At 35.3% G+C, this 12,818-nt stretch overlaps 1 pseudogene; it reads left to right on the top strand.

Annotated features, from left to right (window-relative positions):
- Positions 1–659: 659 nt before the first annotated feature.
- LOC120780211 lies at positions 660–1,580 on the top strand (annotated as a pseudogene).
- The last annotated feature ends 11,238 nt before the right edge of the window (positions 1,581–12,818 follow it).

Below are 12,818 nucleotides of genomic sequence, written 5' to 3'. Positions count from 1 at the left end.
TAAAAATAATAAACCACGAAAAATATATAAATGCAAAGTTTCTTTTGAAAATATTGAAAGTGGTACATTTGTATTTTTTAAAGAACAAAATATTCCACCATTGCGGTGAAAGAGAGGACGAATTGAAAACGTCATTTTATGCCAAGATTGCAAATGTGGACGTAAGGATAAGCCATGGCACATCGTAAAGAGCGATGCACATTGTTTACCCTTTTTCTACTGAAGAAAAAATATTCAAATAATTAATAAAAAGAAATGCGGTCGACTCGAGCTAAAAAAGAAGAAAAAGAATATCCTTATATTTATTTTGTTAAATTTACTTATAGTTTTACTATGTTGTAAATGTTTAGATATAATATATTTAAAAAAAATATTTCTGGAGTATTTTTTGAAAAGAGTGCCGGTTGGGTTGACGTGGACAGCGTGGGATAGAATTGTCCACATCGATCTAGTTCAATATTTGGTTGAAAGGCAGCAAATACCAAATTCACTGAAATATTTAAAATACTCAACAAGTGAACTCAATGATTCAGCAGCTGCACAACAAATACTTATTGAACAGCCTCACGACATCATCGCGTTCACGGGGAGGAGGATGAAAAGGAAGACTAGGTCAGTGTTACCCTTCAAAAGATGATGAATGAAGAATACTTATGAAGTATTGAACTGACCTTACTGTTCTCAGATGGTCAGCTTGTGAACTTGATTTTCGATAATGGTGGTAAATTGACCAACTCAGTGCATGAAAAGTGCCCACAATACCCGAAGGGCGTCAAGGATTTGAACGAAGAATCTACAACCCATGTACACAATTTATATAAATTGGTGAAGGAGAGACGTCTCGGTGCGCCAGCCATCAACGTCAACGACTCGGTGGCAAGAGTACATTCTATAATCTTTTGGTTATCGCGAGTAGTTAATTGATGGTATAAAACGGCCCACCGATGTGATGATGGCTGGCAAAGTGTGCTGTGTTGCTGGTTATATGATATTGGCAAAAGTTGTGTATAACCTCTGCGTTGTTTCGGCGGAATCGTTATTCTCACCGAAAAAGATTATATCATTGCCTTGCAAGCGGCTATGAAGTAACCACCATGGAGCAAACATACAAAGAAGCTATTATCTTCGTAACAACAACTGTTTGCAAGGACATTATTACTGGCGCACATTTTGAACACATGCCCGACGATACGATCGTTTGTAATATTGGTAATTTCGATTGTGAAATCGGCGTCGCATTTTTGAATGCAACGCCAAAGAGAAAATTATTATCAAACTCCAAGTCTATCGTTATACACTATCCAATGGTAATTATTTTGTTTTACTATTATTTTGTTTACCGAAGGACATCTGGTAAATTTGGGCTTCGCGCACGGTCATCCCAGCTTGAGATGTTCAACTCGTTCAGAAATCAAGTGGTGGCACAAATCGAATTGTGGATCAAGGCTGACAAATACAACATAGATTTGCATATGTTGCCGAAAATACTCGACGAAGAGATCACCAGTTTACACTTGGAGAAATTGGGCATACGACCTGAAAAAAGTCCCGTGATTAAATTCGGAAACACTTGGACTTAAAATGGCATCATATGGTGCATTACGGCATGAATACTGACAACCTAATTCTATTAATTGTTGGTGCAGTCATCGTAACACTAGTCCTACAACGCATCTGTAATTCAGCAAGGCACAAAGGCACTCATTTCCGCTAGGAAGATATATCTTACGAAATTAATTATTAATATTAAAAACTTAAATTGTATACAATAAAAATTGGATATATGTTAGAAAAATTATTACGAGTTCGATCCGCAAATCTTGTAGAGAAAAATGTAATTAATATGCCCAAGATTTATAATTACTTGAATTATTTTGAAGTGTAAACACTTCAACGTGGGCAGTATGTTCAGGTTTCTGAACAGTTCTTAACGGCTACAATTGTAAATGAGATATTTTTGTAAATCTGTGTAGAAACAGATATCATATTTCAAATATTTATATGCATTATCGCTAAAATATAAAAACATAGTCCTAAATATAAATATGTATGTACAAATACCCATTGCAATGCTACATGGTATGGGGTTGTTTTCAAGTGCACATGCACATTTGTATTCAATTGCCTAAATGCATATCTTAGGTCAATATGTTATCGTAAGTAAATATCTTTGTTTGTTAATTGTTGAGTGCATACGTATTGCATATAAATGTATGTATGTATCTCTATGCGTTTGTTTATGTATTTACTTTGTACTGCCTCAACACTGGCGAAGATAAGCCTGCTAAACTATTAAAGGATAAGAAAAACGTATGTATGCCGTTAGGAAACATTTATGCTTAAGATATATGTACATACTTCCGTATGTACAGTAGATTAGTATTAAGATATGTGTATGCACTCTGCATGTGGTGCATTCATGAATTAGGATAAGGAATTTTATAAATAAAGGTGCTCTGGGCAACCAGAGCTGAGTACATTTTTAAATCCGAACCAAACGCGTCTCATTTTAATCAGGCATTTTTTAAAGAAAATAAAATTTCTAGCTACTTTTATTTACAAAAATGTTTGATAACTTTTTTCTTCTAATTTTCTATTTTCCACGTATTATGCATTGAAAACATCTTAAATAACTATTATAACTTTTAGATTTTTTTTATTACAGAATTGAAAGGAGCATATAGTAAAATAATAAAGTTATTATAAATATAAGAATAAATAAATATATAATTAGTATATAATTTATATATATATATATAAGAACATTTTTGATTATAAATTGAAAGGAATAACCTTTTTTTTCAACATCACAATGTAATACGATATAATAAATAATCTATACATTAACACTTACTTGTCTATTGTATCAACAGCCCCTATTATGAAAGTGCTAGGAGTAGATATCTCGAGACTCTCTCCAGAAAGTTCTGGTACATTAACACGTGCCTGCTCACTTTCTGTATCAATTTGAATTTGTCTTCCAAAATCAGATGGTATTTTAAGTGCTGTAAAAAGCTTATAACACTGGGTATGATAGCCATTGTTCAATGAGGTTTCTTCTGACAGTTCGACAGTAGCATAAGCGTTGCTCGATTTCCTGACAACCGGCTTCGCTTTGCGATACTCCAAAACAGTTACACACTTATTTAGAGTTTGTGGAGTAAACTTTTTGAATTTTTCATAAATTTTTTCGCCACAGAAAACACATTTGTCACTAACGTCACTCATTTTTACAATGAATGTTAGAAAGATTGATATAAAAACAAAAAAAAATAGCGGCACTTACCCGTTGCTTTGGCGACGACTTTGTTAGCAAAAAAAAACGAATTAACAGGTTCCCTGTCCAATGTATCACATGTGATACATAATTATTTTCTTGTACCATGTGTACAGCGACCATGTATCATATATGATACATATGACACATATATATGTTATATATATACAAATAAATTAAAAGCATCTACTAACAACAACCACGCTATGGTGATCAGTACACTTGACCTTTTGTCGACGATTTTACCTGACTGAATTTCGAATTCTGACAGAATTACCTTTAAAATGAAAAAAAAATCTATCGCGCTCGAGTATTTCAAGGTGACTTTTTTTTGCAAATTAAGCACCCTGCTATTTCTCTAAGTCACCCTCAAACTGTCAAAATATTGAAATATGCACTCGTCTTCATGTATTTAATTTACCATCTCTTAATCCTAAGCGCTCGAGTTTCCCGAAGGATCGATTTTTTTCTCTAATCTGACGAACTCCCCCCAACGCACGCCTCCATATTAAGGGCTCATATTTGGTAGGGGTACATAAAAAGGTGCAATGTTTCTCCCCATAAAGTTTTCTGACACGCTTAAGTAACTGCAAAAATCCCCTCTTGGGCTCCCCTACTATAATAATATTGATGTTATAAAAAACTTTTTTTTTATCACTGTCAAAAAAACGATTTCTTTTCATATTCCTTAATACAGCTGTGTAGCAATTTCTCATATTTTTTTGGTATAAAATTGGTTCAATTAATTTCACTGTAAATTTAAATAACTGACACTGAATCTAATAAGAATTATATCCAATCAACTATGATTAGAAGAAAGAAAAGAAGAAAAGGAACGAACACAGCAGCAAAAGAAAAAACAAGCAAAGATACCATTGGTACGAAAAGGAGTTCCGAAAATAATTAATAAAAAACGTAAAACCTACGTCGACTCATTATCTGACTTAGCAGATGTCTTAAGCTTCGCTGAATCCGACAGATCTGTTGGTTCGTTTGTAGAACCAGAGAGCCTTGGTGAGACCAAATTCGTACTTGTTCGATTTGGTGGGCAGGTAGATAAGTTCTATGTTGGCAAGATATTGTCTGAATATCCGAATTGTGTAACTGTTGATTTTTTAAGACAAAAGCCAGGTTCATGGACATTTTATGAACCAAGTGTTAACGATATATCCTATATTCCAAAAGATGACAATGCCCTGAAGTTGCCGGACCCAAGCCATCCCGCAGGATCGTCCCGATCAGCTGCAACATACATATTTGATGTAGATATGTCGCAGTACAATGTAATGTAAAACTCGTCACTATATCGCATTTATTTTTTATGAATTAGTTCTTACCGGTATACAATATAAAAATTAACATATGTAAGTATTTCGAATTGTCATTTGTACCTTTAATGAATAACTCAGGTACCTGCCTTTAGTTGTTTTTACAATGAACTGCCTTGTTGATCTCTACCAATATAATATTACACTTTTTTTGTTACTTTTACATGAATTAATAAAATTTAAGTTCATTTTTTGTTAAGCATTGTTTAATAAATAAAAAAAATAGTTGTGCCACAAACTTAAAATTGCATTTTCCCTTTGACGATTGCGCCCCATCCCACTGGCGAATTTACCCCATGGATGGGGCAGTTCCACCCTTTTGGGCATCTTGGGAAATCCGTAAAATTTGTATATAAATATGCGAGGTAATCAGAATAAAACGGGTAAAATTTAAAGCCAACAAATGTAAGCTCTTAAACAAAAAAATTTTGAAAAACCATTAACAGTTTTTTATGAGAGCACCTCAAAAAAAAAGAGGCGAATGCTCCCCCTTCTACCCTACAACGCTCAGGCAGCGGATATCATATGATATTAATAATGCGGCAATTGATATTCCACACCTCTTATTACAACAACAAAACAAAATTAATAATATTATTAATAAGTGTCCAAACCTGTTCGCCAATCCTGACGAAAATCTCACCTACACCATTCTCGCCAAGTCGAAGAATTTCTTGCTAATGGAATAGTAAGGAAATCGAAATCTCCGTATAAATCAGCAATATATGTATATCGTTAACAAAAAATCAAAAGCCTCTCGTAAAAAAATGGATCGAATGGGCGTAGATTATCGCAAGCTTAAGTCAGCTACGATCAACGACAAATATCCTGTACCAGAAATTAACGAAGCTCTCGAAAAGATTATTTACTGTCATCGATTTAAAGAGTGGGTTTAATCAGATTCCGCTTCGCGAGTCAAATAAAAAAAATGAATTTTTCGTAAACAACGGAAAGTATAAATTTCTCCGGTTACCTTTCGGGCTTAAAAACACATTCCAAAGAGCACTAGATGATATCTTTCGTCGACATATAGGATATATTCAGCAAAACAAAGAAGAACACCTTAAAAATATACAAGGTGCGTTCCAAAGTAAACAGGGCTTTAAAACAAAAAGAGCAAATGGCAAAATCAATTTATTTTATTTCAAACTAGCTGACCCGGCAGCCGTTGTCCTACCTGAGATTATGTGTTTTGAAATGAAAAGGAAGTTGAATTTATATTGTGTTGAAAATCATTTATTTTCGATTTTTCCAAATTTTTTCAATGTAACGAAGCTTGATAAACTATATTTATACCCTGAACAGGGTATATTAAGTTTGTCACGAAGTTTGTAACACCCAGAAGGAATCGTCGGAGACCCAATAAAGTATATATATAAATGATCAGTATGTCGAGCTGAGTCGATTTAGCCACGTCCGTCTGTCTGTCCGTCTGTCTGTCTGTCCAATGTAATCTCCGAAGAAAATGTGCAGATCGGTTGACTATAGCATATAGCTTCCATACAAACTGAACACATAGTTACTAACAGAAATGTACCTGTGAAGGGTATTTAGCTTCGGTGCAACCGAAGTTAACGTTTTTTCTTGTTTTTTTTTTGTTTCTGTTTTGGTGGGTAAATGTACAGAGAAGATGGTTTTCCAACTCGTGAGCACGACACGTATATCCGGCCGTGTGAAAAACATAGCATTTCCAAATTTATGCCACACACTTCTAGCGACTATCCTTGTGTCCTATTGATTCTCATCTCAAATGCAATTTTCACTGGAAACGGAATGCGTTGGAACTGATATGGAAAATCGTAGAACTCTTTGAAAACTGAAAAGGTTTGAACTAAAAAGGCAAATCGTTGGAGCTCAGAGGAATTCGTAGAGTCAAGCATTCTGCCCCATTCTATAAGATAGCTACGTTACAGTCAGTCGGGTTGCATTACACAGTTTCGGTGCTTAAAGATTGCGAAACATAATAACGACAGATCCAACTTTGAGACGCAAATAATGCGGGGTCATACCAAGCCTATCCAAACCACTTAGAAATTCCACTTGATAATTCGTGGCTTCGTCTCATTGTCAAGACGATCGATCGATTTGTATGAGCGCAAGTCTCCCGTAATTTGACTTTAAATCTTCCAGTTTAAGTCAACAACATCGGTATTTTTGGCAGCTAAAATTGTGCGTGTACTCAAGAAATCGTAGTAACGATAATTTGGCCAATGTCCGAATATTCTTTATGGATTCATCTTTCATGAATTGATAAACGGCAGATGGAATTGATATTAAACCACCGGAAGTATCAACCAGAACTGACACATTTCCAATTCTTAGCGAATACGATGTAAAATGTCTTCGACAATGTAATTTTTGTTCGTATACCATAATTGAAGCGCATTTGAAGGTTGATATGTCGAAATGACCTTCCCGAAAAGTGTGCGAACTTCATTTGCACCGCATCGTACATATTTTGCTGGCTTTCTTCTAGAAAAATTGTACACACCGTACCATTTACAGTACGCAATGGCTCAAATGAAGTTCGTATTCGAAATTCGTACATTATCCAATAGGAACCGAAGGTCGTTTTTCCGGTGGATTGTGTAAATTCATCGAAATGCATTATTTGAGAACACACCTGGATGTCAATCTACTGGTTGGCCTTCCTTTCTGCGTAATTTTGCTACTGGCGGTGTTTCCACTGGCTGCACTATATTTTCTGGGTTGAAGTACACTCTTTGGCCATTCTCCAAATTAACTGCGAGACGCACAACAGTCGGAAAACGTTCATGAATTGCAAAAGTAAATATCCTACTAAGCGCTTTATTGCAGTTCGACCGTATCGTTCAAGACAAATAACCGCCATGTTGCATCCTTTCGGGACCTACTTGCAAACATATTTGATCGATTTCACCAAACTACAATATCAAACATTGACATGAGATTTGAATGTGAATTAGACAACAGTGGCGAATATAGTACGATCCACATGTTGTCAATTTCGATATTCACTACTCTAAGTTGTATGGTCGTCTGATGGGCTACGACGATAGAGTGGATATCCATCATTTCCAGTTTGCGATTCCGAAAGAAAAGCAAGTGGATAGTGTTTCGTGTATTTATTGTTAGACATACAAACCGAAGTGGGATTGTGGTGTCCGCAAGGTCCATGAACCATATTGGTTTTCATCACTTCGTTTAATTCTGGATCTTTCTCTGCATCAGGAATTTCCGCAGAAATGATTTCATTCAAAGAAGAACATCGTAACTATTGTTTGAAAAGTCGTGCTGTGACAACATGCCGATCGCTTGCTGATTGACCCTGATCCATAATTCCACACGTATGTCATCGCATCCTGGGAGTACTCATTCATGTGCCTTGGCGTCGGTGACAAAAAGAACACCGACCGATATTAGCGGGACCTCTTCGTGGCTTCATAACACTTTTCACTGAATAATTTTCAATTTTTTTTTTTAAATAGCCGGAATAAAAGAGCAAGCGACCGAAATTGAACGATTCAAATAATTTACAAATCAAAATATTGAAAAACGAAAGAAAAAATAATTGTATGAAAAATGTCAATTTTTGGAAATTTACAATTGTTCGACTTTTTCTTATGAAAAGTTTTTTTTTATTTCTGAACCTTTCCAGATCCACAGCGAACAACTTCTGAAAGTTTCATGAAGATTGGTTTCGCCGTTCTCGAGCCTTAGCGTTACTAACAAACAAACATTCATTTTTACTTACATATGTATGTATATACAAAATAAAACGTTTGTATGGGAAAAAGAAAAGGACTGTTTTTAGGCGTTTTCCGGCATAAGTACCTTCTCCTAATAATAACAAATACAACAAAAAATTTGTGAAATCGGTCCAGCCATTCACGCGTGACGCCGTGACAACGGAAAAGGGTTTCATTTTTATACTCTCGCAACAAAGTTGCTAAGGAGAGTATTATAGTTTTGTTCACATAACGGTTGTTGGTAAGTCCTAAAACTAAAAGAGTCAGATATAGGGTTATATATACCAAAGTAATCAGGGTGACGAGTAGAGCTGAAATCCGGATGTCTGTCTGTCCGTCCGTCCGTGCAAGCTGTAACTTGATTAAAAATTGAGATATCATGATGAAACTAAATTGGACGCCTGCGGTTCATCACTTTTTGTCTAACTTACGCGAGTTTCCATGTTATAAAGAAATGATTTTGTTCTTATTTTATTGGCTTTATTTTAAAAACTAGTTTAAAAACGTACATTAAATTCAATATATAAGTGTGTAATAGAAAAACAAAAATTAAGACATTTTAGAATACGGATATATGTACAACTTATGTTTTAGAAAAATAAGCATCTATTTCAGTTTGTTTTAATTTTGATAAGCTTATATTTTGTTCCAATTTCGTTTTTAACTTTAAAAACTCCGGCAGTAAAGTTGATTGATGTGCTGATACATAAAGAATGACTTCGTTCATGTTTGATCTTCTTTTACAGTGGGAAGATTATAGTTTTCAGTGCACTCATCTTCACTTTCACTTGAAGAAGTTCCTTGGGAGATGTGTTTTAAATCCTCTACCACGTTTTTAAAATAGTGTTATGGGAATCACCCACCTGTTCATGTATATCTATCGATTTTTCCATATTTTCCACAACTATGGGCGATACTAATTCATTTCGAATTTGTTCAGAATAGTTGTGATTTATCAAACTTCCGTAATTCAGATTTTCTTGCCGTGGACATTCCAGTAAATCGTGGCAAGGAAATCCAGCATGTTGAAAGCATTTTCTTATCACAAGAGGGTCTAATTCGTCCCAGGAAGAAACCAACCATCGAATAGCATCCAAAACAGAAATTATTTTCGACAACTCACTTGCATTGTTGCATTCGTCAAGGTGTGTTATCAGAGAAAGCATCATTTTTGATCTATATTTTGTTTTTACATTTTGAATAATTCCTTGGTTTGGTGGCAGAAATTTTACAAACACATTTGAATATTCATTTATTAAACTGTGGCTTGTGGCATTGTCAATGAACAAAATAATTTTTCTATTTTGCTTCTTCATTTGGTCATTGATAGAACTAAGCCAATGCTGGAAAATTACACTTGTCATCCAAGCCTTTTTGTTGTGAGCCCATTGCACAATAAAATTTTGAGTGTCGATTTTATTTCGGTGAAAAGCTCGCGGCTTCGCAGCGTTACCTATAACCAACGGCATTAACTTTTCTCCTGTACTGCTGCAGCAAAACAATACGCTCAGTCTTTCTCATTTCCTTATAGTTAGGCTTTTATTAGCCGGTTCATTCAATATCTCACTTTTAATTTTCAGAGATAACTCCACTGGTTGTTTTCTTTTTGACATGATTGCAACAACTGATCAAATATGCATAATTGTGTCATAGCTAATCCAGGAAATTTGATGCATACATAATTTCGCAAAGATAACGGCATTGCAACGTTTGAAAAATTTCATTGATGCCGAAATACAAATATGTACATTTGTGTGTAAAATATATAGGTATAGTAAATAAGTAAACAGCATACAAATATGCATACATATTAAATGTATTGTCCAAGATATAAAGGGATTTTAATGCTTGCTGATTAAAAATTGAGACAAATTTTGTCCAACTTCCAAGATACACAGTGTCCAAATTAAGCAGTGAATGTATGGATATTTTGTACTACATTATTTTGGTACAGAACTTTTTGTCCACGTCACAACCTTCTGCTTCAATTCAGCTTTTTGCAGGGTCCAAAAGCAAGTCGAACGACTGTTTTAGCTCATTGGCCGGTATTGCCACCAGTTGCCGGTGCAAGCCTTTTGAATGGCCTCTAAGTCTGCATAACGCTTTGCTCAGAATCCAACATTCGAAGGACATCATTAAAGAGGTTAAAAAGTACAAAAACTTTCTTTACAATATTGTGACTGGTGACGAAACGTGGTGCATCCAATATGATCCCGAAACGAAAGCCAGTGTTCTTAACGGAAAGTACCAGACGAGCCGAAATCCAAAAAATCGTGCATGGAATATTGCAAAGATGAAAGTTGGCATTTGTTGCACGATAATGCACCGTCTCATCGATCGACGTTTGTGACCGATTATTTGACCAAAAATCACATTTTAACCATTAACCACTCCCCGTATTCACCTGATATGGCACCGTTCGACTTCTTCCTTTGTCGGAAAAAAGCATTTGCCCATGAAAGGAAAGCGTTATGCAGACGAAGAGGCCATTCAAAAGGCTTGCACCGGCAAACTGGCGGCCATACAGTCCAACGAGCTAAAACACTCGTTCGACATGCTTTTGGACCGAGCAAAAAGCTGAATTGAAGCAGAAGGAGACTATTTTGAATAAAATAAATTGATTTTACCGAAAGAACCATTTATTCTGTTTGTTTTTAAAGGCCTGTTTACTTTGAAAAGCTCCTTGTAGAATTGGTATTTCTAATTTTACGATATGAAAACATGAAAATTCAACTAGACAAATACACATTTGCAAGGAAAGAATAAGAATTTTTTTGATACGTAACCAGCTCAAAAGGGATTAAAACCAATGCCGAAAAAGTAAAAGCGGCAGCGAGAATCCCAGTCCCACAAACTCTCAAGGAATTAAGATCCTTCCTAAGTATGTCAGGTTACTATCGACGATTTATCACGGATTATTAGGAAATAGCTAAACCATTACTATTAAAGTAGAAGCCGGTCATATCTTTAAACGAAACTCAAAGGAAATAGAATTAGACGACGAGGCCTTAGAAGCATTCAATAAAATAAAAAAAACACCCCAGTATCCAAAGGTATAGTCTTAGCACATACAAATTTCGAGAAAGATTTTGAATTAACGACCCTCCGGTTTTGCATTAGGTGCTGTCCTAGCGACAGACGGTAGACCACTCACTTTTATTTCGAGAACCTTAAGCAAAGCCGAAGAGTATTATGCTACCAACGAGAAAGAAATGCTCTTCCTCTACGGTTCCAAAAGAATAAAATTTATCACCGATCATCAACTTCTTACCTATGCCTTAAGCCATAAGAACACCATTAGTAAAATGAATCTATGGAAAGCCATTTTAGAAGAGTATAATTACGAACTAACTTACAAACCATGTAAAACAAATGTAGTTGCAGATCCCCTTTCAAGAATACCGATACAAATAAATTCACTCACACCTACTGTTCACATGAGCTATGAACGTTATGCAACATCCCACATCGCAACACCTCACGTCACATCGCGTCACGTCACAATACCTCATCACACACACACGCATCAAACTTAGTACCTAACACCGCTCATTATTACAACACAACAACCACACGATCATCAACGAGACGACTCGGAATAATCTAATTCAAAACCCAAACAAGCAAAAGGGATAGATCCGAACGGGATCCCTCTCTTTTTCGTTTCATCCGCAAAGTAAGACGGTCGACCCGCAAAGATACATTTCTTCTAAAAACCGCAACCTTCGCACATTATTCTTGTGACTTCCCGCCAAAGTGACGTTGTGACGTGAGTCCCGGATTTCGCTGCAGTGTCAGTATGTGAAAATAATAATTAAATTGTTTTACTAATAAAAGAAATACATCATAATACAATTAGTGAAATCAACTAAATAAAAATTGAATACAGTGTGCGATAGAAAGTGTTTTTTTTATTTCGCATAAGTATACTACAAGTATATCGAGTCGAGTAGCACCTACGATTCATAGCGATGAAAGCTCAAGTCATAATCTAATCCCTTGTACAATAGTTCCAATTAATATTTTCAAAAACCAAACTGTTTTCAAGCTTAACGAAATATCTTCATATCAATTTGATATTGATATATTTTTAACAGAATTAGACAACTTTAGAAAATTTACAAACTACGCAGTAACAAAAAGTCTAAATAGCAGAGCAGTAGAAGTTGTCAGAAGGCCCCTAATAGATATGATATTTTTTCTTGGGTGCACCAAAATCAATAGTTATTGACAATGAGTCATCTGCAAACTCAACCTCTTTAAAATTTATGATGACAGAATAGTTAGAATAGATGTTTACACTACTCCTCCATACAAAAGCCATGCAAACGGACAAGTGGAAAGGATCCACTATATATTAATTGAAATAATGCGTTAAAGAACTTTTATAAAGAGCAGTGTCTGAGTATAATCATTCAGTTCATTCGACAACATTTAAAACACCCGTAGACCTATTTTTCATAGGAATGTTACATTTACCCCCGA

Source organism: Bactrocera tryoni, unplaced genomic scaffold (genome assembly GCF_016617805.1).
Source record: "Bactrocera tryoni isolate S06 unplaced genomic scaffold, CSIRO_BtryS06_freeze2 scaffold_233, whole genome shotgun sequence".
NCBI lineage: Eukaryota > Metazoa > Arthropoda > Insecta > Diptera > Tephritidae > Bactrocera > Bactrocera tryoni.
This window is presented reverse-complemented; position numbering and strand designations above follow the sequence as displayed.